Source organism: Delphinapterus leucas, chromosome 19, assembly GCF_059928025.1.
Source record: "Delphinapterus leucas isolate spDelLeu-1000000601 "Yukka" chromosome 19, BTC_Dleu_Yukka2, whole genome shotgun sequence".
Classification (NCBI taxonomy): domain Eukaryota; kingdom Metazoa; phylum Chordata; class Mammalia; order Artiodactyla; family Monodontidae; genus Delphinapterus; species Delphinapterus leucas.
Genome location: NC_143147.1, coordinates 28,538,013 through 28,564,488, shown reverse-complemented (window position 1 = coordinate 28,564,488; position 26,476 = coordinate 28,538,013). Strand labels below are relative to the sequence as shown.

Here is a 26,476-nt window from a genome sequence, read left to right as displayed (position 1 = left end):
GGCGGTGGCGGAGGCGGAGGGTTTGGCCACCCCCTCCCAGCCGAGGGCGGGCGTGACCCAGCGAACCCTTCGGCGCTTGGCGCCCCGCCAAGATCCCGCCCGTCGCTCACAGGGACGTGGCCCCGGAGGCTTCAGTGCCCGGGGCCCGCGGTCCCTTGGGCATCGCCCCTGCCCGCCCACGCGGCGCTAGGCGCCGCCCAGCCGCAACCCGGGCCGGCCCTCCTGCCCGACAGCAGCTGGCCCGAAGCCACTGGGAGCCACCATCGTGTCGCCACGGCCCCTCAGCCCCGGCGAGGCCACCCTTGCCCGCACACCACCTGCCGGGCTCAGGAGCCCGCCCCTGGCGGCCGGCAGGCCCGGGGAAGCAGCCCCTGCCCTCGATCCCGCTCCCGCACCCGGCCGCGGCGGCGACACGGCGGGGGGCGGGGCTTTTGCCGGAGGGAGCTGTGGAGGGACACACCCACCGGCACACAGGTGGCGGCCCCGGGGCGGGGCGCCGGTGGGGGCGGCCAGGTGCAGGTCGAGGGGCTCGCTGGCCGAAGGGACGGCAACCGGGCCCGCGGCGGAGCCTGGGTCCGGGCCAGGCACCCCGGGGGCGTCTGGGGTGCGGCTGCCTTCCAGGGCCGCCTTCTGGCCGCCTGGCGGGCCGGGCCGGCGGGGAGCGCCCCCTCCGGCGCGCGCGCCGTGGTGGGAGGGGCCTGAGGAGGCGGGGCCTGCAGCGGGGCCCCGGCGCCGGCGGAGCCGGCGGCCACCGCCCGCGGGCGAGTTAAAGGAGAAGGCGGAGCGGGAGGCAAAAAGCCTACAGCACCCGGTATTCCCAGGCGGTCTCCCATCCAAGTACTAACCAGGCCCGACCCTGCTTAGCTTCCGAGATCAGACGAGATCGGGCGCGTTCAGGGTAGTATGGCCGTAGACGGGGGCGGGGACGGCGGGCTGCCTCTTGAGGCCCACTTTCGCTGGCGCTTGCGCCTCACCGCCAGCCTGGCGGTCAGCCCACCCCGGCAGGACCCCGTCGCCCGCCCAGGCAGGGGGAACGGAGGTCTCGGGTACCGGGCGGTGGCGGAGGCGGAGGGTTTGGCCACCCCCTCCCAGCCGAGGGCGGGCGTGACCCAGCGAACACTTCGGCGCTTGGCGCCCCGCCAAGATCCCGCCCGTCGCTCACAGGGACGTGGCCCCGGAGGCTTCAGGGCCCGGGGCCCGCGGTCCCTTGGGCATCGCCCCTGCCCGCTCACGCGGCGCTAGGCGCCGCCCGGCCGCAGCCCGGGCCGGCCCTCCTGCCCGACAGCAGCTGGCCCGAAGCCACTGGGAGCCACCATCGTGTCGCCACGGCCCCTCAGCCCCGGCGAGGCCACCCTTGCCCGCACACCACCCGCCGAGCTCAGGAGCCCGCCCCTGGGGCCGGCAGGCCCGGGGAAGCGGCCCCTGCTCTCGATCCCGCTCCCGCACCGGGCCGCGGCGGCGACACGGCGGGGGCGGGGCTTTTGCCGGAGGGAGCTGTGGAGGGACACACCCACCGGCACACAGGTGGCGGCCCCGGGGCGGGGCGCCGGTGGGGGCGGCCAGGTGCAGGTCGACGGGCTCGCTGGCCGAAGGCACGGCAACCGGGCCCGCGGCGGAGCCTGGGTCCGGGCCAGGCACCCCGGGGGCGTCTGGGGTGCGGCTGCCTTCCAGGGCCGCCTTCTGGCCGCCTGGCGGGCCGGGCCGGCGGGGAGCGCCCCCTCCGGCGCGCGCGCCGTGGTGCGAGGGGCCTGAGGAGGCGGGGCCTGCAGCGGAGCCCCGGCGCGGGCGGAGCCGGCGGCCAGCGCCCGCGGGCGAGTTCAAGGAGAAGGCGGAGCGGGAGGCAAAACGCCTACAGCACCCGGTATTCCCAGGAGGTCTCCCATCCAAGTACTAACCAGGCCCGACCCTGCTTAGCTTCCGAGATCAGACGAGATCGGGCGCGTTCAGGGTGGTATGGCCGTAGACGGGACGGGGACGGCGGGCTGCCTCTTGAGGCCCACTTTCGCTGGCGCTTGCGCCTCACCGCCAGCCTGGCGGTCAGCCCGCCCCGGCAGGACCCCGTCGCCCGCCCAGGCAGGGGGAACGGAGGTCTCGGGTACCGGGCGGTGGCGGAGGCGGAGGGTTTGGCCACCCCCTCCCAGCCGAGGGCGGGCGTGACCCAGCGAACCCTTCGGCGCTTGGCGCCCCGCCCAAGATCCGGCCCGTCGCTCACAGGGACGTGGCCCCGGAGGCTTCAGGGCCCGGGGCCCGCGGTCCCTTGGGCATCGCCCCTGCCCGACCACGCGGCGCTAGGCGCCGCCCGGCCGCATCCCGGGCCGGCCCTCCTGCCCGACAGCAGCTGGCCCGAAGCCACTGGGAGCCACCATCGTGTCGCCACGGCCCCACAGCCCCGGCGAGGCCACCCTTGCCCGCACACCACCCGCCGAGCTCAGGAGCCCGCCCCTGGCGGCCGGCAGGCCCGGGGAAGCGGCCCCTGCCCTCGATCCCGCTCCCGCACACGGCCGCGGCGGCGACACGGCGGGGGCTGGGCTTTTGCGAGAGGGAGCTGTGGAGGGACACACCCACCGGCACACAGGTGGCGGCCCCGGGGCGGGGCGCCGGTGGGGGCGGCCAGGTGCAGGTCGACGGGCTCGCTGGCCGAAGGCACGGCAACCGGGCCCGCGGCGGAGCCTGGGTCCGGGCCAGGCACCCCGGGGGCGTCTGGGGTGCGGCTGCCTTCCAGGGCCGCCTTCTGGCCCCCTGGCGGGCCGGGCCGGCGTGGAGCGCCCCCTCCGGCGCGCGCGCCGTGGTGGGAGGGGCCTGAGGAGGCGGGGCATGCAGCGGGGCCCCGGCGCGGGCGGAGCCGGCGGCCACCGCCCGCGGGCGAGTTAAAGGAGAAGGCGGAGCGGGAGGCAAAAAGCCTACAGCACCCGGTATTCCCAGGCGGTCTCCCATCCAAGTACTAACCAGGCCCGACCCTGCTTAGCTTCCGAGATCAGACGAGATCGGGCGCGTTCAGGGTGGCATGGCCGTAGACGGGACGGGGACGGCGGGCTGCCTCTTGAGGCCCACTTTCGCTGGCGCTTGCGCCTCACCGCCAGCCTGGCGGTCAGCCCGCCCCGGCAGGACCCCGTCGCCCGCCCAGGCAGGGGGAACGGAGGTCTCGGGTACCAGGCGGTGGCGGAGGCGGAGGGTTTGGCCACCCCCTCCCAGCCGAGGGCGGGCGTGACCCAGCGAACCCTTCGGCGCTTGGCGCCCCGCCCAAGATCCGGCCCGTCGCTCACAGGGACGTGGCCCCGGAGGCTTCAGGGCCCGGGGCCCGCGGTCCCTTGGGCATCGCCCCTGCCCGCCCACGCGGCGCTAGGCGCCGCCCAGCCGCAGCCCGGGGCGGCCCTCCTGCCCGACAGCAGCTGGCCCGAAACCACTGGGAGCCACCATCGTGTCGCCACGGCCCCTCAGCCCCGGCGAGGCCACCCTTGCCCGCACACCACCCGCCGAGCTCAGGAGCCCGCCCCTGGCGGCCGGCAGGCCCGGGGAAGAGGCCCCTGCCCTCGATCCCGCTCCCGCACCCGGCCGCGCCGGCGACACGGCGGGGGGCGGGGCTTTTGCCGGAGGGAGCTGTGGAGGGACACACCCACCGGCACACAGGTGGCGGCCCCGGGGCGGGGCGCCGGAGGGGGCGGCCAGGTGCAGGTCGAGGGGCTCGCTGGCCGAAGGGACGGCAACCGGGCCCACGGCGGAGCCTGGGTCCGGGCCAGGCACCCTGGGGGCGTCTGGGGTGCGGCTGCCTTCCAGGGCCGCCTTCTGGCCGCCTGGCGGGCCGGGCCGGCGGGGAGCGCCCCCTCCGGCGCGTGCGCCGTGGTGGGAGGGGCCTGAGGAGGAGGGGCCTGCAGCGGGGCCCCGGCGCGGGCGGAGCCGGCGGCCACCGCCCGCGGGCGAGTAAAGGAGAAGGCGGAGCGGGAGGCAAAAAGCCTACAGCACCCGGTATTCCCAGGCGGTCTCCCATCCAAGTACTAACCAGGCCCGACCCTGCTTAAGCTTCCGAGATCAGACGAGATCGGGCGCGTTCAGGGTGGTATGGCCGTAGACGGGGGCGGGGACGGCGGGCTGCCTCTTGAGGCCCACTTTCGCTGGCGCTTGCGCCTCACCGACAGCCTGGCGGTCAGCCCGCCCCGGCAGGACCCCGTCGCCCGCCCAGGCAGGGGGAACGGAGGTCTCGGGTACCGGGCGGTGGCGGAGGCGGAGGGTTTGGCCACCCCCTCCCAGCCGAGGGCGGGCGTGACCCAGCGAACCCTTCGGCGCTTGGCGCCCCGCCAAGATCCCGCCCGTCGCTCACAGGGACGTGGCCCCGGAGGCTTCAGGGCCCGGGGCCCACGGTCCCTTGGGCATCGCCCCTGCCCGCCCACGCGGCGCTAGGCGCCGCCCGGCCGCAGCCCGGGCCGGCCCTCCTGCCCGGCAGCAGCTGGCCCGAAGCCACTGGGAGCCACCATCGTGTCGCCACGGCCCCTCAGCCCCGGCGAGGCCACCCTTGCCCGCACACCACCCGCCGAGCTCAGGAGCCCGCCCCTGGGGGCCGGCAGGCCCGGGGAAGCGGCCCCTGCCCTCGATCCCGCTCCCGCACCCGGCCGCGGCGGCGACACGGCGGGGGCGGGGCTTTTGCCGGAGGGAGCTGTGGAGGGACACACCCACCGGCACACAGGTGGCGGCCCCGGGGCGGGGCGCCGGTGGGGGCGGCCAAGTGCAGGTCGACGGGCTCGCTGGCCGAAGGCACGGCAACCGGGCCCGCGGCGGAGCCTGGGTCCGGGCCAGGCACCCCGGGGGCATCTGGGGTGCGGCTGCCTTCCAGGGCCGCCTTCTGGCCGCCTGGCGGGCCGGACCGGCGGGGAGCGCCCCCTCCGGCGCGCGCGCCGTGGTGCGAGGGGCCTGAGGAGGCGGGGCCTGCAGCGGAGCCCCGGCGCGGGCGGAGCCGGCGGCCACCGCCCGCGGGCGAGTTCAAGGAGAAGGCGGAGCGGGAGGCAAAAAGCCTACAGCACCCGGTATTCCCAGGCGGTCTCCCATCCAAGTACTAACCAGGCCCGACCCTGCTTAGCTTCCGAGATCAGACGAGATCGGGCGCGTTCAGGGTGGTATGGCCGTAGACGGGACGGGGACGGCGGGCTGCCTCTTGAGGCCCACTTTCGCTGGCGCTTGCGCCTCACCGCCAGCCTGGCGGTCAGCCCGCCCCGGCAGGACCCCGTCGCCCGCCCAGGCAGGGGGAACGGAGGTCTCGGGTACCGGGCGGTGGCGGAGGCGGAGGGTTTGGCCACCCCCTCCCAGCCGAGGGCGGGCGTGACCCAGCGAACCCTTCGGCGCTTGGCGCCCCGCCCAAGATCCGGCCCGTCGCTCACAGGGACGTGGCCCCGGAGGCTTCAGGGCCCGGGGCCCGCGGTCCCTTGGGCATCGCCCCTGTCCGCCCACGCGGCGCTAGGCGCCGCCCGGCCGCAGCCCGGGCCGGCCCTCCTGCCCGACAGCAGCTGGCCCGAAGCCACTGGGAGCCACCATCGTGTCGCCACGGCCCCTCAGCCCCGGCGAGGCCACCCTTGCCCGCACACCACCCGCCGGGCTCAGTAGCCCGCCCCTGGCGGACGGCAGGCCAGGGGAAGCGGCCCCTGCCCTCGATCCCGCTCCCGCACCCGGCCGCGGCGGCGACACGGCGGGGGGCGGGGCTTTTGCCGGAGGGAGCTGTGGAGGGACACACCCACCGGCACACAGGTGGCGGCCCCGGGGCGGGTCGCCGGTGGTGGCGGCCAGGTGCAGGTCGAGGGGCTCGCTGGCGGAAGGCACGGCAATCGGGCCCGCGGCGGAGCCTGGGTCTGGGCCAGGCACCCCGGGGGCGTCTGGGGTGCGGCTGCCTTCCAGGGCCGCCTTCTGGCCGCCTGGCGGGCCGGGCTGGCGGGGAGCGCCCCCTCCGGCGCGCGCGCCGTGGTGGGAGGGGCCTGAGGAGGCGGGGCCTGCAGCGGGACCCGGGCGCGGGCGGAGCCGGCGGCCACCGCCCGCGGGCGAGTTAAAGGAGAAGGCGGAGCGGGAGGCAAAAACCCTACAGCACCCGGTATTCCCAGGCGGTCTCCCATCCAAGTACTAACCAGGCCCGACCCTGCTTAGCTTCCGAGATCAGACGAGATCGGGCGCGTTCAGGGTGGTATGGCCGTAGACGGGGGCGGGGACGGCGGGCTGCCTCTTGAGGCCCACTTTCGCTGGCGCTTGCGCCTCACCGCCAGCCTGGCGGTCAGCCCGCCCCGGCAGGACCCCGTCGCCCGCCCAGGCAGGGGGAACGGAGGTCTCGGGTACCGGGCGGTGGCGGAGGCGGAGGGTTTGGCCACCCCCTCCCAGCCGAGGGCGGGCGTGACCCAGCGAACCCTTCGGCGCTTGGCGCCCCGCCAAGATCCCGCCCGTCGCTCACAGGGACGTGGCCCCGGAGGCTTCAATGCCCGGGGCCCGCGGTCCCTTGGGCATCGCCCCTGCCCGCCCACGCGGCGCTAGGCGCCGCCCAGCCGCAACCCGGGCCGGCCCTCCTGCCCGACAGCAGCTGGCCCGAAGCCACTGGGAGCCACCATCGTGTCGCCACGGCCCCTCAGCCCCGGCGAGGCCACCCTTGCCCGCACACCACCCGCCGAGCTCAGGAGCCCGCCCCTGGCGGCCGGCAGGCCCGGGGAAGCGGCCCCTGCCCTCGATCCCGCTCCCGCACCCGGCAGCGGCGGCGACACGGCGGGGGGCGGGGCTTTTGCCGGAGGGAGCTGTGGAGGGACACAGCCACCGGCACACAGGTGGCGGCCCCGGGGCGGGGCGCCGGTGGGGGCGGCCAGGTGCAGGTCGACGGGCTCGCTGGCCGAAGGGACGGCAACCGGGCCCGCGGCGGAGCCTGGGTCCGGGCCAGGCACCCCGGGGGCGTCTGGGGTGCGGCTGCCTTCCAGGGCCGCCTTCTGGCCGCCTGGCGGGCCGGGCCGGCGGGGAGCGCCCCCTCCGGCGCGCGTGCCGTGGTGGGAGGGGCCTGAGGAGGCGGGGCCTGCAGCGGGGCCCCGGCGCGGGCGGAGCCGGCGGCCACCGCCCGCGGGCGAGTTAAAGGAGAAGGCGGAGCGGGAGGCAAAAAGCCTACAGCACCCGGTATTCCCAGGCGGTCTCCCATCCAAGTACTAACCAGGCCCGACCCTGCTTAGCTTCCGAGATCAGACGAGATCGGGCGCGTTCAGGGTAGTATGGCCGTAGACGGGGGCGGGGACGGCGGGCTGCCTCTTGAGGCCCACTTTGGCTGGCGCTTGCGCCTCACCGCCAGCCTGGCGGTCAGCCCGCCCCGGCAGGACCCCGTCGCCCGCCCAGGCAGGGGGAACGGAGGTCTCGGGTACCGGGCGGTGGCGGAGGCGGAGGGTTTGGCCACCCCCTCCCAGCCGAGGGCGGGCGTGACCCAGCGAACCCTTCGGCGCTTGGCGCCCCGCCAAGATCCCGCCCGTCGCTCACAGGGACGTGGCCCCGGAGGCTTCAGTGCCCGGGGCCCGCGGTCCCTTGGGCATCGCCCCTGCCCGCCCACGCGGCGCTAGGCGCCGCCCAGCCGCAACCCGGGCCGGCCCTCCTGCCCGACAGCAGCTGGCCCGAAGCCACTGGGAGCCACCATCGTGTCGCCACGGCCCCTCAGCCCCGGCGAGGCCACCCTTGCCCGCACACCACCTGCCGGGCTCAGGAGCCCGCCCCTGGCGGCCGGCAGGCCCGGGGAAGCAGCCCCTGCCCTCGATCCCGCTCCCGCACCCGGCCGCGGCGGCGACACGGCGGGGGGCGGGGCTTTTGCCGGAGGGAGCTGTGGAGGGACACACCCACCGGCACACAGGTGGCGGCCCCGGGGCGGGGCGCCGGTGGGGGCGGCCAGGTGCAGGTCGAGGGGCTCGCTGGCCGAAGGGACGGCAACCGGGCCCGCGGCGGAGCCTGGGTCCGGGCCAGGCACCCCGGGGGCGTCTGGGGTGCGGCTGCCTTCCAGGGCCGCCTTCTGGCTGGGCCGGCGGGGAGCGCCCCCTCCGGCGCGCGCGCCGTGGTGGGAGGGGCCTGAGGAGGCGGGGCCTGCAGCGGGGCCCCGGCGCGGGCCGAGCCGGCGGCCACCGCCCGCGGGCGAGTTAAAGGAGAAGGCGGAGCGGGAGGCAAAAAGCCTACAGCACCCGGTATTCCCAGGCGGTCTCCCATCCAAGTACTAACCAGGCCCGACCCTGCTTAGCTTCCGAGATCAGACGAGATCGGGCGCGTTCAGGGTGGTATGGCCGTAGACGGGGGCGGGGACGGCGGGCTGCCTCTTGAGGCCCACTTTCGCTGGCGCTTGCGCCTCACCGCCAGCCTGGCGGTCAGCCCGCCCCGGCAGGACCCCGTCGCCCGCCCAGGCAGGGGGAACGGAGGTCTCGGGTACCGGGCGGTGGCGGAGGCGGAGGGTTTGGCCACCCCCTCCCAGCCGAGGGCGGGCGTGACCCAGCGAACCCTTCCGCGCTTGGCGCCCCGCCCAAGATCCGGCCCGTCGCTCACATGGACGTGGCCCCGGAGGCTTCAGGGCCCGGGGCCCGCGGTCCCTTGGGCATCGCCCCGGCCCGCCCACGCTGCGCTAGGCGCCGCCCAGCCGCAACCCGGGCCGGCCCTCCTGCCCGACAGCAGCTGGCCCGAAGCCACTGGGAGCCACCATCGTGTCGCCACGGCCCCTCAGCCCCGGCGAGGCCACCCTTGCCCGCACACCACCCGCCGAGATCAGGAGCCCGCCCCTGGCGGCCGGCAGGCCCGGGGAAGCGGCCCCTGCCCTCGATCCCGCTCCCGCACCCGGCAGCGGCGGCGACACGGCGGGGGGCGGGGCTTTTGACGGAGGGAGCTGTGGAGGGACACACCCACCGGCAAACAGGTGGCGGCCCCGTGGCGGGGCGCCGGTGGGGGCGGCCAGGTGCAGGTCGACGGGCTCGCTGGCCGAAGGGACGGCAACCGGGCCCGCGGCGGAGCCTGGGTCCGGGCCAGGCACCCCGGGGGCGTCTGGGGTGCGGCTGCCTTCCAGGGCCGCCTTCTGGCCGCCTGGCGGGCCGGGCCGGCGGGGAGCGCCCCCTCCGGCGCGCGCGCCGTGGTGGGAGGGGCCTGAGGAGGCGGGGCCTGCAGCGGGGCCCCGGCGCGGGCGGAGCCGGCGGCCACCGCCCGCGGGCGAGTTAAAGGAGAAGGCGGAGCGGGAGGCAAAATGCCTACAGCACCCGGTATTCCCAGGCGGTCTCCCATCCAAGTACTAACCAGGCCCGACCCTGCTTAGCTTCCGAGATCAGACGAGATCGGGCGCGTTCAGGGTAGTATGGCCGTAGACAGGGGCGGGGACGGCGGGCTGCCTCTTGAGGCCCACTTTCGCTGGCGCTTGCGCCTCACCGCCAGCCTGGCGGTCAGCCCGCCCCGGCAGGACCCCGTCGCCCGCCCAGGCAGGGGGAACGGAGGTCTCGGGTACCGGGCGGTGGCGGAGGCGGAGGGTTTGGCCACCCCCTCCCAGCCGAGGGCGGGCGTGACCCAGCGAACCCTTCGGCGCTTGGCGCCCCGCCCAAGATCCGGCCCGTCGCTCACAGGGACGTGGCCCCGGAGGCTTCAGGGCCCGGGGCCCGCGGTCCCTTGGGCATCGCCCCTGCCCGCCCACGCGGCGCTAGGCGCCGCCCATCCGCAGCCCGGTCCGGCCCTCCTGCCCGACAGCAGCTGGCCCGAAGCCACTGGGAGCCACCATCGTGTCGCCACGGCCCCTCAGCCCCGGCGAGGCCACCCTTGCCCGCACACCACCCGCCGAGCTCAGGAGCCCGCCCCTGGCGGCCGGCAGGCCCCTGGGAAGCGGCCCCTGCCCTGGATCCCGCTCCCGCACCCGGCCGCGGCGGCGACACGGCGGGGGGCGGGGCTTTTGCCGGAGGGAGCTGTGGAGGGACACACCCACCGGCACAAAGGTGGCGGCCCCGGGGCGGGGCGCCGGTGGGGGCGGCCAGGTGCAGGTCGAGGGGCTCGCTGGCCGAAGGGACGGCAACCGGGCCCGCGGCGGAGCCTGGGTCCGGGCCAGGCACCCCGGGGGCGTCTGGGGTGCGGCTGCCTTCCAGGGCCGCCTTCTGGCCGCCTGGCGGGCCGGGCCGGCGGGGAGCGCCCCCTCCGGCGCGCGCGCCGTGGTGGGAGGGGCCTGAGGAGGCGGGGCCTGCAGCGGGGCCCCGGCGCGGGCGGAGCCGGCGGCCACCGCCCGCGGGCGAGTTAAAGGAGAAGGCGGAGCGGGAGGCAAAAAGCCTACAGCACCCGGTATTCCCAGGCGGTCTCCCATCCAAGTACTAACCAGGCCCGACCCTGCTTAGCTTCCGAGATCAGACGAGATCGGGCGCGTTCAGGGTGGTATGGCCGTAGACGGGGGCGGGGACGGCGGGCTGTCTCTTGAGGCCCACTTTCGCTGGCGCTTGCGCCTCACCGCCAGCCTGGCGGTCAGCCCGCCCCGGCAGGACCCCGTCGCCCGCCCAGGCAGGGGGAACGGAGGTCTCGGGTACCGGGCGGTGGCGGAGGCGGAGGGTTTGGCCACCCCCTCCCAGCCGAGGGCGGCGTGACCCAGCGAACCCTTCGGCGCTTGGCGCCCCGCCAATATCCCGCCCGTCGCTCACAGGGACGTGGCCCCGGAGGCTTCAGTGCCCGGGGCCCGCGGTCCCTTGGGCATCGCCCCTGCCCGCCCACGCGGCGCTAGGCGCCGCCCAGCCGCAGCCCGGGCCGGCCCTCCTGCCCGACAGCAGCTGGCCCGAAGCCACTGGGAGCCACCATCGTATCGCAACGGCCCCTCAGCCCCGGCGAGGCCACCCTTGCCCGCACACCACCCGCCGAGCTCAGGAGCCCGCCCCTGGCGGCCGGCAGGCCCGGGGAACCGGCCCCTGCCCTCGATCCCGCTCCCGCACCCGGCAGCGGCGGCGACACGGCGGGGGCGGGGCTTTTGCCGGAGGGAGCTGTGGAGGGACACACCCACCGGCACACAGGTGGCGGCCCCGGGGCGGGGCGCCGGTGGGGGCGGCCAGGTGCAGGTCGAGGGGCTCGCTGGCCGAAGGGACGGCAACCGGGCCCGCGGCGGAGCCTGGGTCCGGGCCAGGCACCCCGGGGGCGTCTGGGGTGCGGCTGCCTTCCAGGGCCGCCTTCTGGCCGCCTGGCGGGCCGGGCCGGCGGGGAGCGCCCCCTCCGGCGCGCGCGCCGTGGTGGGAGGGGCCTGAGGAGGCGGGGCCTGCAGCGGGGCCCCGGCGCGGGAGGAGCCGGCGGCCACCGCCCGCGGGCGAGTTAAAGGAGAAGGCGGAGCGGGAGGCAAAAACCCTACAGCACCCGGTATTCCCAGGCGGTTTCCCATCCAAGTACTAACCAGGCCCGACCCTGCTTAGCTTCCGAGATCAGACGAGATCGGGCGCGTTCAGGGTGGTATGGCCGTAGACGGGACGGGGACGGCGGGCTGCCTCTTGAGGCCCACTTTCCCTGGCGCTTGCGCCTCACCGCCAGCCTGGCGGTCAGCCCGCCCCGGCAGGACCCCGTCGCCCGCCCAGGCAGGGGGAACGGAGGTCTCGGGTACCGGGCGGTGGCGGAGGCGGAGGGTTTGGCCACCCCCTCCCAGCCGAGGGCGGGCGTGACCCAGCGAACCCTTCGGCGCTTGGCGCCCCGCCCAAGATCCGGCCCGTCGCTCACAGGGACGTGGCCCCGGAGGCTTCAGGGCCCGGGGCCCGCGGTCCCTTGGGCATCGCCCCTGCCCGCCCATGCGGCGCTAGGCGCCGCCCAGCCGCAGCCCGGGCCGGCCCTCCTGCCCGACAGCAGCTGGCCCGAAGCCACTGGGAGCCACCATCGTGTCGCCACGGCCCCTCAGCCCCGACGAGGCCACCCTTGCCCGCACACCACCCGCCGAGCTCAGGAGCCCGCCCCTGGCGGCCGGCAGGCCCGGGGAAGCGGCCCCTGCCCTCGATCCCGCTCCCGCACCCGGCCGCGGCGGCGACACGGCAGGGGGCGGGGCTTTTGCCGGAGGGAGCTGTGGAGGGACACACCCACCGGCACACAGGTGGCGGCCCCGGGGCGGGGCGCCGGTGGGGGCGGCCAGGTGCAGGTCGAGGGGCTCGCTGGCCGAAGGGACGGCAACCGGGCCCGCGGCGGAGCCTGGGTCCGGGCCAGGCACCCCGGGGGCGTCTGGGGTGCGGCTGCCTTCCAGGGCCGCCTTCTGGCCGCCTGGCCGCCCGGGCCGGCGGGGAGCGCCCCCTCCGGCGCTCGCGCCGTGGTGGGAGGGGCCTGAGGAGGAGGGGCCTGCAGCGGGGCCCCGGCGCGGGCGGAGCCGGCGGCCACCGCCCGCGGGAGAGTAAAGGAGAAGGCGGAGCGGGAGGCAAAAAGCCTACAGCACCCGGTATTCCCAGGCGTTCTCCCATCCAAGTACTAACCAGGCCCGACCCTGCTTAAGCTTCCGAGATCAGACGAGATCGGGCGCGTTCAGGGTGGTATGGCCGTAGACGGGGGCGGGGACGGCGGGCTGCTTCTTGAGGCCCACTTTCGCTGGCGCTTGCGCCTCACCGCCAGCCTGGCGGTCAGCCCGCCCCGGCTGGACCCCGTCGCCCGCCCAGGCAGGGGGAACGGAGGTCTCGGGTACTGGGCGGTGGCGGAGGCGGAGGGTTTGGCCACCCCCTCCCAGCCGAGGGCGGGCGTGACCCAGCGAACCCTTCGGCGCTTGGCGCCCCGCCCAAGATCCGGCCCGTCGCTCACAGGGACGTGGCCCCGGAGGCTTCAGGGCCCGGGGCCCGCGGTCCCTTGGGCATCGCCCCTGCCCGCCCACGCGGCGCTAGGCGCCGCCCAGCCGCAGCCCGGGCCGTCCCTCCTGCCCGACAGCAGCTGGCCCGAAGCCACTGGGAGCCACCATCGTGTCGCCACGGCCCCTCAGCCCCGGCGAGGCCACCCTTGCCCGCACACCACCCGCCCAGCTCAGGAGCCCGCCCCTGGCGGCCGGCAGGCCCGGGGAAGCGGCCCCTGCCCTCGATCCCGCTCCCGCACCCGGCCGTGGCGGCGACACGGCGGGGGGCGGGGCTTTTGCCGGAGGGAGCTGTGGAGGGACACACCCACCGGCACACAGGTGGCGGCCCCGGGGCGGGGCGCCGGTGGGGGCGGCCAGGTGCAGGTCGAGGAGCTCGCTGGCCGAAGGGACGGCAACCGGGCCCGCGGCGGAGCCTGGGTCCGGGCCAGGCACCCTGGGGGCGTCTGGGGTGCGGCTGCCTTCCAGGGCCGCCTTCTGGCCGCCTGGCGGGCCGGGCCGGCGGGGAGCGCCTCCTCCGGCGCTCGCGCCGTGGTGGGAGGGGCCTGAGGAGGAGGGGCCTGCAGCGGGGCCCCGGCGCGGGCGGAGCCGGCGGCCACCACTCGCGGGCGAGTAAAGGAGAAGGCGGAGCGGGAGGCAAAAAGCCTACAGCACCCGGTATTCCCAGGCGGTCTCCCATCCAAGTACTAACCAGGCCCGACCCTGCTTAAGCTTCCGAGATCAGACGAGATCGGGCGCGTTCAGGTTGGTATGGCCGTAGACGGGGGCGGGGACGGCGGGCTGCCTCTTGAGGCCCACTTTCGCTGGCGCTTGCGCCTCACCGCCAGCCTGGCGGTCAGCCCGCCCCGGCAGGACCCCGTCGCCCGCCCAGGCAGGGGGAACGGAGGTCTCGGGTACCGGGCGGTGGCGGAGGCGGAGGGTTTGGCCACCCCCTCCCAGCTGAGGGCGGGCGTGACCCAGCGAACCCTTCGGCGCCTGGCGCCCCGCCCAAGATCCCGCCCGTCGCTCACAGGGACATGGCCCCGGAGGCTTCAGGGCCCGGGGCACGCGGTCCCTTGGGCATCGCCCCTGCCCGCCCACGCGGCGCTAGGAGCCGCCCAGCCGCAGCCCGGGCCGGCCCTCCTGCCCGACAGCAGCTTGCCCGAAGCCACTGGGAGCAACCATCGTGTCGCCACGGCCCCTCAGCCCCGGCGAGGCCACCCTTGCCCGCACACCACCCGCCGGGCTCAGTAGCCCGCCCCTGGCGGCCGGCAGGCCCGGGGAAGCGGCCCCGGCCCTCGATCCCGCTCCCGCACCCGGCCGCGGCGGCGACACGGCGGGGGGCGGGGCTTTTGCCGGAGGGAGCTGTGGAGGGACACACCCACCGGCACACAGGTGGCGGCCCCGGGGCGGGGCGCCGGTGGGGGCGGCCAGGTGCAGGTCGAGGGGCTCGCTGGCCGAAGGCACGGCAACCGGGCCCGCGGCGGAGCCTGGGTCCGGGCCAGGCACCCCGGGGGCGTCTGGGGTGCGGCTGCCTTCCAGGGCCGCCTTCTGGCCGCCTGGCGGGCCGGGACGGCGGGGAGCGCCCCCTCCGGCGCGCGCGCCGTGGTGGGAGGGGCCTGAGGAGGCGGGGCTTGCAGCGGGGCCCCGGCGCGGGCGGAGCCGGCGGCCACCGCCCGCGGGCGAGTTAAAGGAGAAGGCGGAGCGGGAGGCAAAAAGCCTACAGCACCCGGTATTCCCAGGCGGTCTCCCATCCAAGTACTAACCAGGCCCGACCCTGCTTAGCTTCCGAGATCAGACGAGATCGGGCGCGTTCAGGGTGGTATGGCCGTACACGGGGGCGGGGACGGCGGGCTGCCTCTTGAGGCCCACTTTCGCTGGCGCTTGCGCCTCACCGCCAGCCTGGCGGTCAGCCCGCCCCGGCAGGACCCCGTCGCCCGCCCAGGCAGGGGGAACGGAGGTCTCGGGTACCGGGCGGTGGCGGAGGCGGAGGGTTTGGCCACCCCCTCCCAGCCGAGGGCGGGCGTGACCCAGCGAACACTTCGGCGCTTGGCGCCCCGCCAAGATCCCGCCCGTCGCTCACAGGGACGTGGCCCCGGAGGCTTCAGGGCCCGGGGCCCGCGGTCCCTTGGGCATCGCCCCTGCCCGCCCACGCGGCGCTAGGCGCCGCCCGGCCGCAGCCCGGGCCGGCCCTCCTGCCCGACAGCAGCTGGCCCGAAGCCACTGGGAGCCACCATCGTGTCGCCACGGCCCCTCAGCCCCGGCGAGGCCACCCTTGCCCGCACACCACCCGCCGAGCTCAGGAACCCGCCCCTGGCGGCCGGCAGGCCCGGGGAAGCGGCCCCTGCCCTGGATCCCGCTCCCGCACCCGGCCGCGGCGGCGACACGGCGGGGGGCGGGGCTTTTGCCGGAGGGAGCTGTGGAGGGACACACCCACCGGCACACAGGTGGCGGCCCCGGGGCGGGGCGCCGGTGGGGGCGGCCAGGTGCAGGTCGAGGGGCTCGCTGGCCGAAGGGACGGCAACCGGGCCCGCGGCGGAGCCTGGGTCCGGGCCAGGCACCCCGGGGGCGTCTGGGGTGCGGCTGCCTTCCAGGGCCGCCTTCTGGCCGCCTGGCGGGCCGGGCCGGCGGGGAGCGCCCCCTCTGGCGCGCGCGCCGTGGTGCGAGGGCCCTGAGGAGGCGGGGCCTGCAGCGGAGCCCCGGCGCGGGCGGAGCCGGCGGCCAGCGCCCGCGGGCGAGTTCAAGGAGAAGGCGGAGCGGGAGGCAAAAAGCCTACAGCACCCGGTATTCACAGGCGGTCTCCCATCCAAGTACTAACCAGGCCCGACCCTGCTTAGCTTCCGAGATCAGACGAGATCGGGCGCGTTCAGGGTGGTATGGCCGTAGACGGGACGGGGACGGCGGGCTGCCTCTTGAGGCCCACTTTCGCTGGCGCTTGCGCCTCACCGCCAGCCTGGCGGTCAGCCCGCCCCGGCAGGACCCCGTCGCCCGCCCAGGCAGGGGGAACGGAGGTCTCGGGTACCGGGCGGTGGCGGAGGCGGAGGGTTTGGCCACCCCCTCCCAGCCGAGGGCGGGCGTGACCCAGCGAACCCTTCGGCGCTTGGCGCCCCGCCCAAGATCCGGCCCGTCGCTCACAGGGACGTGGCCCCGGAGGCTTCAGGGCCCGGGGCCCGCGGTCCCTTGGGCATCGCCCCTGCCCGACCACGCGGCGCTAGGCGCCGCCCGGCCGCATCCCGGGCCGGCCCTCCTGCCCGACAGCAGCTGGCCCGAAGCCACTGGGAGCCACCATCGTGTCGCCACGGCCCCACAGCCCCGGCGAGGCCACCCTTGCCCGCACACCACCCGCCGAGCTCAGGAGCCCGCCCCTGGCGGCCGGCAGGCCCGGGGAAGCGGCCCCTGCCCTCGATCCCGCTCCCGCACCCGGCCGCGGCGGCGACACGGCGGGGGCGGGGCTTTTGCCGGAGGGAGCTGTGGAGGGACACACCCACCGGCACACAGGTGGCGGCCCCGGGGCGGGGCGCCGGAGGGGGCGGCCAGGTGCAGGTCGACGGGCTCGCTGGCCGAAGGCACGGCACCCGGGCCCGCGGCGGAGCCTGGGTCCGGGCCAGGCACCCCGGGGGCGTCTGGGGTGCGGCTGCCTTCCAGGGCCGCCTTCTGGCCCCCTGGCGGGCCAGGCCGGCGGGGAGCGCCCCCTCCGGCGCGCGCGCCGTGGTGGGAGGGGCCTGAGGAGGCGGGGCCTGCAGCGGGGCCCCGGCGCGGGCGGAGCCGGCGGCCACCGCCCGCGGGCGAGTTAAAGGAGAAGGCGGAGCGGGAGGCAAAAAGCCTACAGCACCCCGTATTCCCAGGCGGTCTCCCATCCAAGTACTAACCAGGCCCGACCCTGCTTAGCTTCCGAGATCAGACGAGATCGGGCGCGTTCAGGGTGGTATGGCCGTAGACGGGACGGGGACGGCGGGCTGCCTCTTGAGGCCCACTTTCGCTGGCGCTTGCGCCTCACCGCCAGCCTGGCGGTCAGCCCGCCCCGGCAGGACCCCGTCGCCCGCCCAGGCAGGGGGAACGGAGGTCTCGGGTACCGGGCGGTGGCGGAGGCGGAGGATTTGGCCACCCCCTCCCAGCCGAGGGCGGGCGTGACCCAGCGAACCCTTCGGCGCTTGGCGCCCCGCCCAAGATCCGGCCCGTCGCTCACAGGGACGTGGCCCCGTAGGCTTCAGGGCCCGGGGCCCGCGGTCCCTTGGGCATCGCCCCTGACCGCCCACGCGGCGCTAGGCGCCGCCCGGCCGCAGCCCGGGCCGGCCCTCCTGCCCGACAGCAGCTGGCCCGAAGCCACTGGGAGCCACCATCGTGTCGCCACGGCCCCTCAGCCCCGGCGAGGCCACCCTTGCCCGCACACCACCCGCCGAGCTCAGGAGCCCGCCCCTGGCGGCCGGCAGGCCCGGGGAAGCGGCCCCTGCCCTCGATCCCGCTCCCGCACCCGGCCGCGGCGGCGACACGGCGGGGGCGGGGCTTTTCCCGGAGGGAGCTGTGGAGGGACACACCCACCGGCACACAGGTGGCGGCCCCGGGGCGGGGCGCCGGTGGGGGCGGCCAGGTGCAGGTCGAGGGGCTCGCTGGCCGAAGGGACGGCAACCGGGCCCGCGGCGGAGCCTGGGTCCGGGCCAGGCACCCCGGGGGCGTCTGGGGTGCGGCTGCCTTCCAGGGCCGCCTTCTGGCCGCCTGGCGGGCCGGGCCGGCGGGGAGCGCCCCCTCCGGCGCGCGCGCCGTGGTGGGAGGGGCCTGAGGAGGCGGGGCCTGCAGCGGGGCCCCGGCGCGGGCGGAGCCGGCGGCCACCACCCGCGGGCGAGTTAAAGGAGAAGGCGGAGCGGGAGGCAAAATGCCTACAGCACCCGGTATTCCCAGGCGGTCTCCCATCCAAGTACTAACCAGACCCGACCCTGCTTAAGCTTCCGAGATCAGACGAGATCGGGCGCGTTCAGGGTGGTATGGCCGTAGACGGGACGGGGACGGCGGGCTGCCTCTTGAGGCCCACTTTCGCTGGCGCTTGCGCCTCACCGCCAGCCTGGCGGTCAGCCCGCCCCGGCAGGACCCCGTCGCCCGCCCAGGCAGGGGGAACGGAGGTCTCGGGTACCGGGCGGTGGCGGAGGCGGAGGGTTTGGCCACCCCCTCCCAGCCGAGGGCAGGCGTGACCCAGCGAACCCTTCGGCGCTTGGCGCCCCGCCCTAGATCCGGCCCGTCGCTCACAGGGACGTGGCCCCGGAGGCTTCAGGGCCCGGGGCCCGCGGTGCCTTGGGCATCGCCCCTGCCCGCCCACGCGGCGCTAGGCGCCGCCCAGCCGCAGCCCGGGCCGGCCCTCCTGCCCGACAGCAGCTGGCCCGAAGCCACTGGGAGCCACCATCGTGTCGCCACGGCCCCTCAGCCCCGGCGAGGCCACCCTTGCCCGCACACCACCCGCCGAGCTCAGGAGCCCGCCCCTGGCGGCCGGCAGGCCCGGGGAAGCGGCCCCTGCCCTCGATCCCGCTCCCGCACCCGGCCGCGGCGGCGACACGGCGGGGGCGGGGCTTTTGCCGGAGGGAGCTGTGAGGGACACACCCACCGGCACACAGGTGGCGGCCCCGGGGCGGGGCGCCGGTGGGGGCGGCCAGGTGCAGGTCGAGGGGCTCACTGGCCGAAGGGACGGCAACCGGGCCCGCGGCGGAGCCTGGGTCCGGGCCAGGCACCCCGGGGGCGTCTGGGGTGCGGCTGCCTTCCAGGGCCGCCTTCTGGTCGCCTGGCGGGCCGGGCCGGCGGGGAGCGCCCCCTCCGGCGCGCGCGCCGTGGTGGGAGGGGCCTGAGGAGGCGGGGCCTGCAGCGGGGCCCCGGCGCGGGCGGAGCCGGCGGCCACCGCCCGCGGGCGAGTTAAAGGAGAAGGCGGAGCGGGAGGCAAAAAGCCTACAGCACCCGGTATTCCCAGGCGGTCTCCCATCCAAGTACTAACCAGGCCCGACCCTGCTTAGCTTCCGAGATCAGACGAGATCGGGCGCGTCCAGGGTGGTATGGCCGTAGACGGGGGCGGGGACGGCGGGCTGCCTCTTGAGGCCCACTTTCGCTGGCGCTTGCGCCTCACCGCCAGCCTGGCGGTCAGCCCGCCCCGGCAGGACCCCGTCGCCCGCCCAGGCAGGGGGAACGGAGGTCTCGGGTACCGGGCGGTGGCGGAGGCGGAGGGTTTGGCCACCCCCTCCCAGCCGAGGGCGGGCGTGACCCAGCGAACCCTTCGGCGCTTGGCGCCCCGCCCAAGATCCGGCCCGTCGCTCACAGGGACGTGGCCCCGGAGGCTTCAGGGCCCGGGGCCCGCGGTGCCTTGGGCATCGCCCCTGCCCGCCCACGCGGCGCTAGGCGCCGCCCAGCCGCAGCCCGGGCCGGCCCTCCTGCCCGACAGCAGCTGGCCCGAAGCCACTGGGAGCCACCATCGTGTCGCCACGGCCCCTCAGCCCCGGCGAGGCCACCCTTGCCCGCACACCACCCGCCGAGCTCAGGAGCCCGCCCCTGGCGGCCGGCAGGCCCGGGGAAGCGGCCCCTGCCCTCGATCCCGCTCCCGCACCCGGCCGCGGCGGCGACACGGCGGGGGGCGGGGCTTTTGCCGGAGGGAGCTGTGGAGGGACACACCCACCGGCACACAGGTGGCGGCCCCGGGGCGGGGCGCCGGTGGGGGCGGCCAGGTGCAGGTCGAGGGGCTCGCTGGCCGAAGGGACGGCAACCGGGCCCGCGGCGGAGCCTGGGTCCGGGCCAGGCACCCCGGGGTCGTCTGGGGTGCGGCTGCCTTCCAGGGCCGCCTTCTGGCCGCCTGGCGGGCCGGGCCGGCGGGGAGCGCCCCCTCCGGCGCGCGCGCCGTGGTGGGAGGGGCCTGAGGAGGCGGGGCCTGCAGCGGGGCCCCGGCGCGGGCGGAGCCGGCGGCCACCGCCCGCGGGCGAGTTAAAGGAGAAGGCGGAGCGGGAGGCAAAAAGCCTACAGCACCCGGTATTCCCAGGCGGTCTCCCATCCAAGTACTAACCAGGCCCGACCCTGCTTAGCTTCCGAGATCAGACGAGATCGGGCGCGTTCAGGGTGGTATGGCCGTAGACGGGGGCGGGGACGGCGGGCTGCCTCTTGAGGCCCACTTTCGCTGGCGCTTGCGCCTCATCGCCAGCCTGGCGGTCAGCCCGCCCCGGCAGGACCCCGTCGCCCGCCCAGGCAGGGGGAACGGAGGTCTCGGGTACCGGGCGGTGGCGGAGGCGGAGGGTTTGGCCACCCCCTCCCAGCCGAGGGCGGGCGTGACCCAGCGAACCCTTCGGCGCTTGGCGCCCCGCCCAAGATCCGGCCCGTCGCTCACAGGGACGTGGCCCCGGAGGCTTCAGGGCCCGGGGCCCGCGGTCCCTTGGGCATCGCCCCTGCCCGCCCACGCGGCGCTAGGCGCCGCCCAGCCGCAGCCCGGGCCGGCCCTCCTGCCCGACAGCAGCTGGCCCGAAGCCACTGGGAGCCACCATCGTGTCGCCACGGCCCCTCAGCCCCGGCGAGGCCACCCTTGCCCACACACCACCCGCCGAGCTCAGGAGCCCGCCCCTGGCGGCCGGCAGGCCCGGGGAAGCGGCCCCTGCCCTCGATCCCGCTCCCGCACCCGGCCGCGGCGGCGACACGGCGGGGGGCGGGGCTTTTGCCGGAGGGAGCTGTGGAGGGACACACCCACCGGCACACAGGTGGCGGCCCCGGGGCGGGGCGCCGGTGGGGGCGGCCAGGTGCAGGTCGAGGGGCTCGCTGGCCGAAGGGACGGCAACCGGGCCCGCGGCGGAGCCTGGGTCCGGGCCAGGCACCCCGGGGTCGTCTGGGGTGCGGCTGCCTTCCAGGGCCGCCTTCTGGCCGCCTGGCGGGCCGGGCCGGCGGGGAGCGCCCCCTCCGGCGCGCGCGCCGTGGTGGGAGGGGCCTGAGGAGGCGGGGCCTGCAGCGGGGCCCCGGCGCGGGCGGAGCCGGCGGCCACCGCCCGCGGGCGAGTTAAAGGAGAAGGCGGAGCGGGAGGCAAAAAGCCTACAGCACCCGGTATTCCCAGGCGGTCTCCCATCCAAGTACTAACCAGGCCCGACCCTGCTTAGCTTCCGAGATCAGACGAGATCGGGCGCGTTCAGGGTGGTATGGCCGTAGACGGGGGCGGGGACGGCGGGCTGCCTCTTGAGGCCCACTTTCGCTGGCGCTTGCGCCTCACCGCCAGCCTGGCGGTCAGCCCGCCCCGGCAGGACCCCGTCGCCCGCCCAGGCAGGGGGAACGGAGGTCTCGGGTACCGGGCGGTGGCGGAGGCGGAGGGTTTGGCCACCCCCTCCCAGCCGAGGGCGGGCGTGACCCAGCGAACCCTTCGGCGCTTGGCGCCCCGCCCAAGATCCGGCCCGTCGCTCACAGGGACGTGGCCCCGGAGGCTTCAGGGCCCGGGGCCCGCGGTCCCTTGGGCATCGCCCCTGCCCGCCCACGCGGCGCTAGGCGCCGCCCAGCCGCAGCCCGGGCCGGCCCTCCTGCCCGACAGCAGCTGGCCCGAAGCCACTGGGAGCCACCATCGTGTCGCCACGGCCCCTCAGCCCCGGCGAGGCCACCCTTGCCCGCACACCACCCGCCGGGCTCAGGAGCCCGCCCCTGGCGGCCGGCAGGCCCGGGGAAGCGGCCCCTGCCCTCGATCCCGCTCCCGCACCCGGCCGCGGCGGCGACACGGCGGGGGGCGGGGCTTTTGCCGGAGGGGGCTGTGGAGGGACACACCCACCGGCACACAGGTGGCGGCCCCGGGGCGGGGCGCCGGTGGGGGCGGCCAGGTGCAGGTCGAGGGGCTCGCTGGCCGAAGGGACGGCAACCGGGCCCGCGGCGGAGCCTGGGTCCGGGCCAGGCACCCCGGGGGCGTCTGGGGTGCGGCTGCCTTCCAGGGCCGCCTTCTGGTCGCCTGGCGGGCCGGGCCGGCGGGGAGCGCCCCCTCCGGCGCGCGCGCCGTGGTGGGAGGGGCCTGAGGAGGCGGGGCCTGCAGCGGGGCCCCGGCGCGGGCGGAGCCGGCGGCCACCGCCCGCGGGCGAGTTAAAGGAGAAGGCGGAGCGGGAGGCAAAAAGCCTACAGCACCCGGTATTCCCAGGCGGTCTCCCATCCAAGTACTAACCAGGCCCGACCCTGCTTAGCTTCCGAGATCAGACGAGATCGGGCGCGTTCAGGGTGGTATGGCCGTAGACGGGGGCGGGGACGGCGGGCTGCCTCGTGAGGCCCACTTTCGCTGGCGCTTGCGCCTCACCGCCAGCCTGGCGGTCAGCCCGCCCCGGCAGGACCCCGTCGCCCGCCCAGGCAGGGGGAACGGAGGTCTCGGGTACCGGGCGGTGGCGGAGGCGGAGGGTTTGGCCACCCCCTCCCAGCCGAGGTCGGGCGTGACCCAGCGAACCCTTCGGCGCTTGGCGCCCCGCCCAAGATCCGGCCCGTCGCTCACAGGGACGTGGCCCCGGAGGCTTCAGGGCCCGGGGCCCGCGGTGCCTTGGGCATCGCCCCTGCCCGCCCACGCGGCGCTAGGCGCCGCCCAGCCGCAGCCCGGGCCGGCCCTCCTGCCCGACAGCAGCTGGCCCGAAGCCACTGGGAGCCACCATCGTGTCGGCACGGCCCCTCAGCCCCGGCGAGGCCACCCTTGCCCGCACACCACCCGCCGAGCTCAGGAGCCCGCCCCTGGCGGCCGGCAGGCCCGGGGAAGCGGCCCCTGCCCTCGATCCCGCTCCCGCACCCGGCCGCGGCGGCGACACGGCGGGGGGCGGGGCTTTTGCCGGAGGGAGCTGTGGAGGGACACACCCACCGGCACACAGGTGGCGGCCCCGGGGCGGGGCGCCGGTGGGGGCGGCCAGGTGCAGGTCGAGGGGCTCGCTGGCCGAAGGGACGGCAACCGGGCCCGCGGCGGAGCCTGGGTCCGGGCCAGGCACCCCGGGGTCGTCTGGGGTGCGGCTGCCTTCCAGGGCCGCCTTCTGGCCGCCTGGCGGGCCGGGCCGGCGGGGAGCGCCCCCTCCGGCGCGCGCGCCGTGGTGGGAGGGGCCTGAGGAGGCGGGGCCTGCAGCGGGGCCCCGGCGCGGGCGGAGCCGGCGGCCACCGCCCGCGGGCGAGTTAAAGGAGAAGGCGGAGCGGGAGGCAAAAAGCCTACAACACCCGGTATTCCCAGGCGGTCTCCCATCCAAGTACTAACCAGGCCCGACCCTGCTTAGCTTCCGAGATCAGACGAGATCGGGCGCGTTCAGGGTGGTATGGCCGTAGACGGGGGCGGGGACGGCGGGCTGCCTCTTGAGGCCCACTTTCGCTGGCGCTTGCGCCTCATCGCCAGCCTGGCGGTCAGCCCGCCCCGGCAGGACCCCGTCGCCCGCCCAGGCAGGGGGAACGGAGGTCTCGGGTACCGGGCGGTGGCGGAGGCGGAGGGTTTGGCCACCCCCTCCCAGCCGAGGGCGGGCGTGACCCAGCGAACCCTTCGGCGCTTGGCGCCCCGCCCAAGATCCGGCCCGTCGCTCACAGGGACGTGGCCCCGGAGGCTTCAGGGCCCGGGGCCCGCGGTCCCTTGGGCATCGCCCCTGCCCGCCCACGCGGCGCTAGGCGCCGCCCAGCCGCAGCCCGGGCCGGCCCTCCTGCCCGACAGCAGCTGGCCCGAAGCCACTGGGAGCCACCATCGTGTCGCCACGGCCCCTCAGCCCCGGCGAGGCCACCCTTGCCCACACACCACCCGCCGAGCTCAGGAGCCCGCCCCTGGCGGCCGGCAGGCCCGGGGAAGCGGCCCCTGCCCTCGATCCCGCTCCCGCACCCGGCCGCGGCGGCGACACGGCGGGGGGCGGGGCTTTTGCCGGAGGGAGCTGTGGAGGGACACACCCACCGGCACACAGGTGGCGGCCCCGGGGCGGGGCGCCGGTGGGGGCGGCCAGGTGCAGGTCGAGGGGCTCGCTGGCCGAAGGGACGGCAACCGGGCCCGCGGCGGAGCCTGGGTCCGGGCCAGGCACCCCGGGGTCGTCTGGGGTGCGGCTGCCTTCCAGGGCCGCCTTCTGGCCGCCTGGCGGGCCGGGCCGGCGGGGAGCGCCCCCTCCGGCGCGCGCGCCGTGGTGGGAGGGGCCTGAGGAGGCGGGGCCTGCAGCGGGGCCCCGGCGCGGGCGGAGCCGGCGGCCACCGCCCGCGGGCGAGTTAAAGGAGAAGGCGGAGCGGGAGGCAAAAAGCCTACAGCACCCGGTATTCCCAGGCGGTCTCCCATCCAAGTACTAACCAGGCCCGACCCTGCTTAGCTTCCGAGATCAGACGAGATCGGGCGCGTTCAGGGTGGTATGGCCGTAGACGGGGGCGGGGACGGCGGGCTGCCTCTTGAGGCCCACTTTCGCTGGCGCTTGCGCCTCACCGCCAGCCTGGCGGTCAGCCCGCCCCGGCAGGACCCCGTCGCCCGCCCAGGCAGGGGGAACGGAGGTCTCGGGTACCGGGCGGTGGCGGAGGCGGAGGGTTTGGCCACCCCCTCCCAGCCGAGGGCGGGCGTGACCCAGCGAACCCTTCGGCGCTTGGCGCCCCGCCCAAGATCCGGCCCGTCGCTCACAGGGACGTGGCCCCGGAGGCTTCAGGGCCCGGGGCCCGCGGTCCCTTGGGCATCGCCCCTGCCCGCCCACGCGGCGCTAGGCGCCGCCCAGCCGCAGCCCGGGCCGGCCCTCCTGCCCGACAGCAGCTGGCCCGAAGCCACTGGGAGCCACCATCGTGTCGCCACGGCCCCTCAGCCCCGGCGAGGCCACCCTTGCCCGCACACCACCCGCCGAGCTCAGGAGCCCGCCCCTGGCGGCCGGCAGGCCCGGGGAAGCGGCCCCTGCCCTCGATCCCGCTCCCGCACCCGGCCGCGGCGGTGACACGGCTGGGGGCGGGGCTTTTGCCGGAGGGAGCTGTGGAGGGACACACCCACCGGCACACAGGTGGCGGCCGCGGGGCGGGGCGCCGGTGGGGGCGGCCAGGTGCAGGTCGAGGGGCTCGGTGGCCGAAGGGACGCTAACCGGGCCCGCGGCGGAGCCTGGGTCCGGGCCAGGCACCCCGGGGGCGTCTGGGGTGCGGCTGCCTTCCAGGGCCGCCTTCTGGTCGCCTGGCGGGCCGGGCCGGCGGGGAGCGCCCCCTCCGGCGCGCGCGCCGTGGTGGGAGGGGCCTGAGGAGGCGGGGCCTGCAGCGGGGCAACGGCGCGGGCGGAGCCGGCGGCCACCGCCCGCGGGCGAGTTAAAGGAGAAGGCGGAGCGGGAGGCAAAAAGCCTACAGCACCCGGTATTCCCAGGCGGTCTCCCATCCAAGTACTAACCAGGCCCGACCCTGCTTAGCTTCCGAGATCAGACGAGATCGGGCGCGTCCAGGGTGGTATGGCCGTAGACGGGGGCGGGGACGGCGGGCTGCCTCTTGAGGCCCACTTTCGCTGGCGCTTGCGCCTCACCGCCAGCCTGGCGGTCAGCCCGCCCCGGCAGGACCCCGTCGCCCGCCCAGGCAGGGGGAACGGAGGTCTCGGGTACCGGGCGGTGGCGGAGGCGGAGGGTTTGGCCACCCCCTCCCAGCCGAGGGCGGGCGTGACCCAGCGAACCCTTCGGCGCTTGGCGCCCCGCCCAAGATCCGGCCCGTCGCTCACAGGGACGTGGCCCCGGAGGCTTCAGGGCCCGGGGCCCGCGATGCCTTGGGCATCGCCCCTGCCCGCCCACGCGGCACTAGGCGCCGCCCAGCCGCAGCCCGGGCCGGCCCTCCTGCCCGACAGCAGCTGGCCTGAAGCCACTGGGAGCCACCATCGTGTCGCCACGGCCCCTCAGCCCCGGCGAGGCCACCCTTGCCCGCACACCACCCGCCGAGCTCAGGAGCCCGCCCCTGGCGGCCGGCAGGCCCGGGGAAGCGGCCCCTGCCCTCGATCCCGCTCCCGCACCCGGCCGCGGCGGCGACACGGCGGGGGGCGGGGCTTTTGCCGGAGGGAGCTGTGGAGGGACACACCCACCGGCACACAGGTGGCGGCCCCGGGGCGGGGCGCCGGTGGGGGCGGCCAGGTGCAGGTCGAGGGGCTCGCTGGCCGAAGGGACGGCAACCGGGCCCGCGGCGGAGCCTGGGTCCGGGCCAGGCACCCCGGGGTCGTCTGGGGTGCGGCTGCCTTCCAGGGCCGCCTTCTGGCCGCCTGGCGGGCCGGGCCGGCGGGGAGCGCCCCCTCCGGCGCGCGCGCCGTGGTGGGAGGGGCCTGAGGAGGCGGGGCCTGCAGCGGGGCCCCGGCGCGGGCGGAGCCGGCGGCCACCGCCCGCGGGCGAGTTAAAGGAGAAGGCGGAGCGGGAGGCAAAAAGCCTACAGCACCCGGTATTCCCAGGCGGTCTCCCATCCAAGTACTAACCAGGCCCGACCCTGCTTAGCTTCCGAGATCAGACGAGATCGGGCGCGTCCAGGGTGGTATGGCCGTAGACGGGGGCGGGGACGGCGGGCTGCCTCTTGAGGCCCACTTTCGCTGGCGCTTGCGCCTCACCGCCAGCCTGGCGGTCAGCCCGCCCCGGCAGGACCCCTTCGCCCGCCCAGGCAGGGGGAACGGAGGTCTCGGGTACCGGGCGGTGGCGGAGGCGGAGGGTTTGGCCACCCCCTCCCAGCCGAGGGCGGGCGTGACCCAGCGAACCCTTCGGCGCTTGGCGCCCCGCCCAAGATCCGGCCCGTCGCTCACAGGGACGTGGCCCCGGAGGCTTCAGGGCCCGGGGCCCGCGGTCCCTTGGGCATCGCCCCTGCCCGCCCACGCGG

The 26,476-nt window shown here is 77.0% G+C and overlaps 25 non-coding genes across 25 annotated transcripts; all 25 read right to left on the bottom strand.

Moving 5' to 3' along the window:
* Positions 1-796: 796 nt before the first annotated feature.
* Positions 797-915, bottom strand: LOC149745240 (5S ribosomal RNA). Its single transcript, XR_016389780.1, has one exon. It is a non-coding gene; the product is annotated as a 5S ribosomal RNA (ribosomal RNA).
* Positions 916-1,846: 931 nt separating this feature from the next.
* LOC149745239 (5S ribosomal RNA) lies at positions 1,847-1,965 on the bottom strand. The gene has a single exon (XR_016389658.1). It is a non-coding gene; the product is annotated as a 5S ribosomal RNA (ribosomal RNA).
* A 932-nt stretch (positions 1,966-2,897) lies between these two features.
* LOC149745238 (5S ribosomal RNA) lies at positions 2,898-3,016 on the bottom strand. The gene has a single exon (XR_016389742.1). It is a non-coding gene; the product is annotated as a 5S ribosomal RNA (ribosomal RNA).
* Positions 3,017-3,948: 932 nt separating this feature from the next.
* On the bottom strand, positions 3,949-4,068 carry LOC149745237 (5S ribosomal RNA). Its single transcript, XR_016390297.1, has one exon. It is a non-coding gene; the product is annotated as a 5S ribosomal RNA (ribosomal RNA).
* A 932-nt stretch (positions 4,069-5,000) lies between these two features.
* Positions 5,001-5,119, bottom strand: LOC149745236 (5S ribosomal RNA). Its single transcript, XR_016390643.1, has one exon. It is a non-coding gene; the product is annotated as a 5S ribosomal RNA (ribosomal RNA).
* Positions 5,120-6,052: 933 nt separating this feature from the next.
* On the bottom strand, positions 6,053-6,171 carry LOC149745235 (5S ribosomal RNA). Its single transcript, XR_016389998.1, has one exon. It is a non-coding gene; the product is annotated as a 5S ribosomal RNA (ribosomal RNA).
* Positions 6,172-7,104: 933 nt separating this feature from the next.
* On the bottom strand, positions 7,105-7,223 carry LOC149745234 (5S ribosomal RNA). Its single transcript, XR_016389779.1, has one exon. It is a non-coding gene; the product is annotated as a 5S ribosomal RNA (ribosomal RNA).
* Positions 7,224-8,144: 921 nt separating this feature from the next.
* Positions 8,145-8,263, bottom strand: LOC149745233 (5S ribosomal RNA). The gene has a single exon (XR_016390642.1). It is a non-coding gene; the product is annotated as a 5S ribosomal RNA (ribosomal RNA).
* A 934-nt stretch (positions 8,264-9,197) lies between these two features.
* On the bottom strand, positions 9,198-9,316 carry LOC149745232 (5S ribosomal RNA). Its single transcript, XR_016389962.1, has one exon. It is a non-coding gene; the product is annotated as a 5S ribosomal RNA (ribosomal RNA).
* Positions 9,317-10,251: 935 nt separating this feature from the next.
* LOC149745231 (5S ribosomal RNA) lies at positions 10,252-10,370 on the bottom strand. The gene has a single exon (XR_016390641.1). It is a non-coding gene; the product is annotated as a 5S ribosomal RNA (ribosomal RNA).
* Positions 10,371-11,301: 931 nt separating this feature from the next.
* LOC149745230 (5S ribosomal RNA) lies at positions 11,302-11,420 on the bottom strand. The gene has a single exon (XR_016390147.1). It is a non-coding gene; the product is annotated as a 5S ribosomal RNA (ribosomal RNA).
* Positions 11,421-12,352: 932 nt separating this feature from the next.
* Positions 12,353-12,472, bottom strand: LOC149745229 (5S ribosomal RNA). The gene has a single exon (XR_016390422.1). It is a non-coding gene; the product is annotated as a 5S ribosomal RNA (ribosomal RNA).
* Positions 12,473-13,405: 933 nt separating this feature from the next.
* On the bottom strand, positions 13,406-13,525 carry LOC149745228 (5S ribosomal RNA). The gene has a single exon (XR_016390395.1). It is a non-coding gene; the product is annotated as a 5S ribosomal RNA (ribosomal RNA).
* Positions 13,526-14,459: 934 nt separating this feature from the next.
* Positions 14,460-14,578, bottom strand: LOC149745227 (5S ribosomal RNA). Its single transcript, XR_016390087.1, has one exon. It is a non-coding gene; the product is annotated as a 5S ribosomal RNA (ribosomal RNA).
* A 933-nt stretch (positions 14,579-15,511) lies between these two features.
* Positions 15,512-15,630, bottom strand: LOC149745226 (5S ribosomal RNA). Its single transcript, XR_016389696.1, has one exon. It is a non-coding gene; the product is annotated as a 5S ribosomal RNA (ribosomal RNA).
* A 932-nt stretch (positions 15,631-16,562) lies between these two features.
* On the bottom strand, positions 16,563-16,681 carry LOC149745225 (5S ribosomal RNA). The gene has a single exon (XR_016390111.1). It is a non-coding gene; the product is annotated as a 5S ribosomal RNA (ribosomal RNA).
* Positions 16,682-17,613: 932 nt separating this feature from the next.
* Positions 17,614-17,733, bottom strand: LOC149745224 (5S ribosomal RNA). Its single transcript, XR_016390399.1, has one exon. It is a non-coding gene; the product is annotated as a 5S ribosomal RNA (ribosomal RNA).
* A 931-nt stretch (positions 17,734-18,664) lies between these two features.
* On the bottom strand, positions 18,665-18,783 carry LOC149745223 (5S ribosomal RNA). Its single transcript, XR_016389617.1, has one exon. It is a non-coding gene; the product is annotated as a 5S ribosomal RNA (ribosomal RNA).
* Positions 18,784-19,717: 934 nt separating this feature from the next.
* Positions 19,718-19,836, bottom strand: LOC149745222 (5S ribosomal RNA). The gene has a single exon (XR_016390640.1). It is a non-coding gene; the product is annotated as a 5S ribosomal RNA (ribosomal RNA).
* Positions 19,837-20,770: 934 nt separating this feature from the next.
* Positions 20,771-20,889, bottom strand: LOC149745221 (5S ribosomal RNA). Its single transcript, XR_016390638.1, has one exon. It is a non-coding gene; the product is annotated as a 5S ribosomal RNA (ribosomal RNA).
* A 934-nt stretch (positions 20,890-21,823) lies between these two features.
* Positions 21,824-21,942, bottom strand: LOC149745220 (5S ribosomal RNA). The gene has a single exon (XR_016390637.1). It is a non-coding gene; the product is annotated as a 5S ribosomal RNA (ribosomal RNA).
* Positions 21,943-22,876: 934 nt separating this feature from the next.
* LOC149745219 (5S ribosomal RNA) lies at positions 22,877-22,995 on the bottom strand. Its single transcript, XR_016389756.1, has one exon. It is a non-coding gene; the product is annotated as a 5S ribosomal RNA (ribosomal RNA).
* A 934-nt stretch (positions 22,996-23,929) lies between these two features.
* On the bottom strand, positions 23,930-24,048 carry LOC149745218 (5S ribosomal RNA). Its single transcript, XR_016390636.1, has one exon. It is a non-coding gene; the product is annotated as a 5S ribosomal RNA (ribosomal RNA).
* A 934-nt stretch (positions 24,049-24,982) lies between these two features.
* On the bottom strand, positions 24,983-25,101 carry LOC149745217 (5S ribosomal RNA). The gene has a single exon (XR_016389606.1). It is a non-coding gene; the product is annotated as a 5S ribosomal RNA (ribosomal RNA).
* A 934-nt stretch (positions 25,102-26,035) lies between these two features.
* Positions 26,036-26,154, bottom strand: LOC149745216 (5S ribosomal RNA). Its single transcript, XR_016389595.1, has one exon. It is a non-coding gene; the product is annotated as a 5S ribosomal RNA (ribosomal RNA).
* Positions 26,155-26,476: the final 322 nt, after the last annotated feature.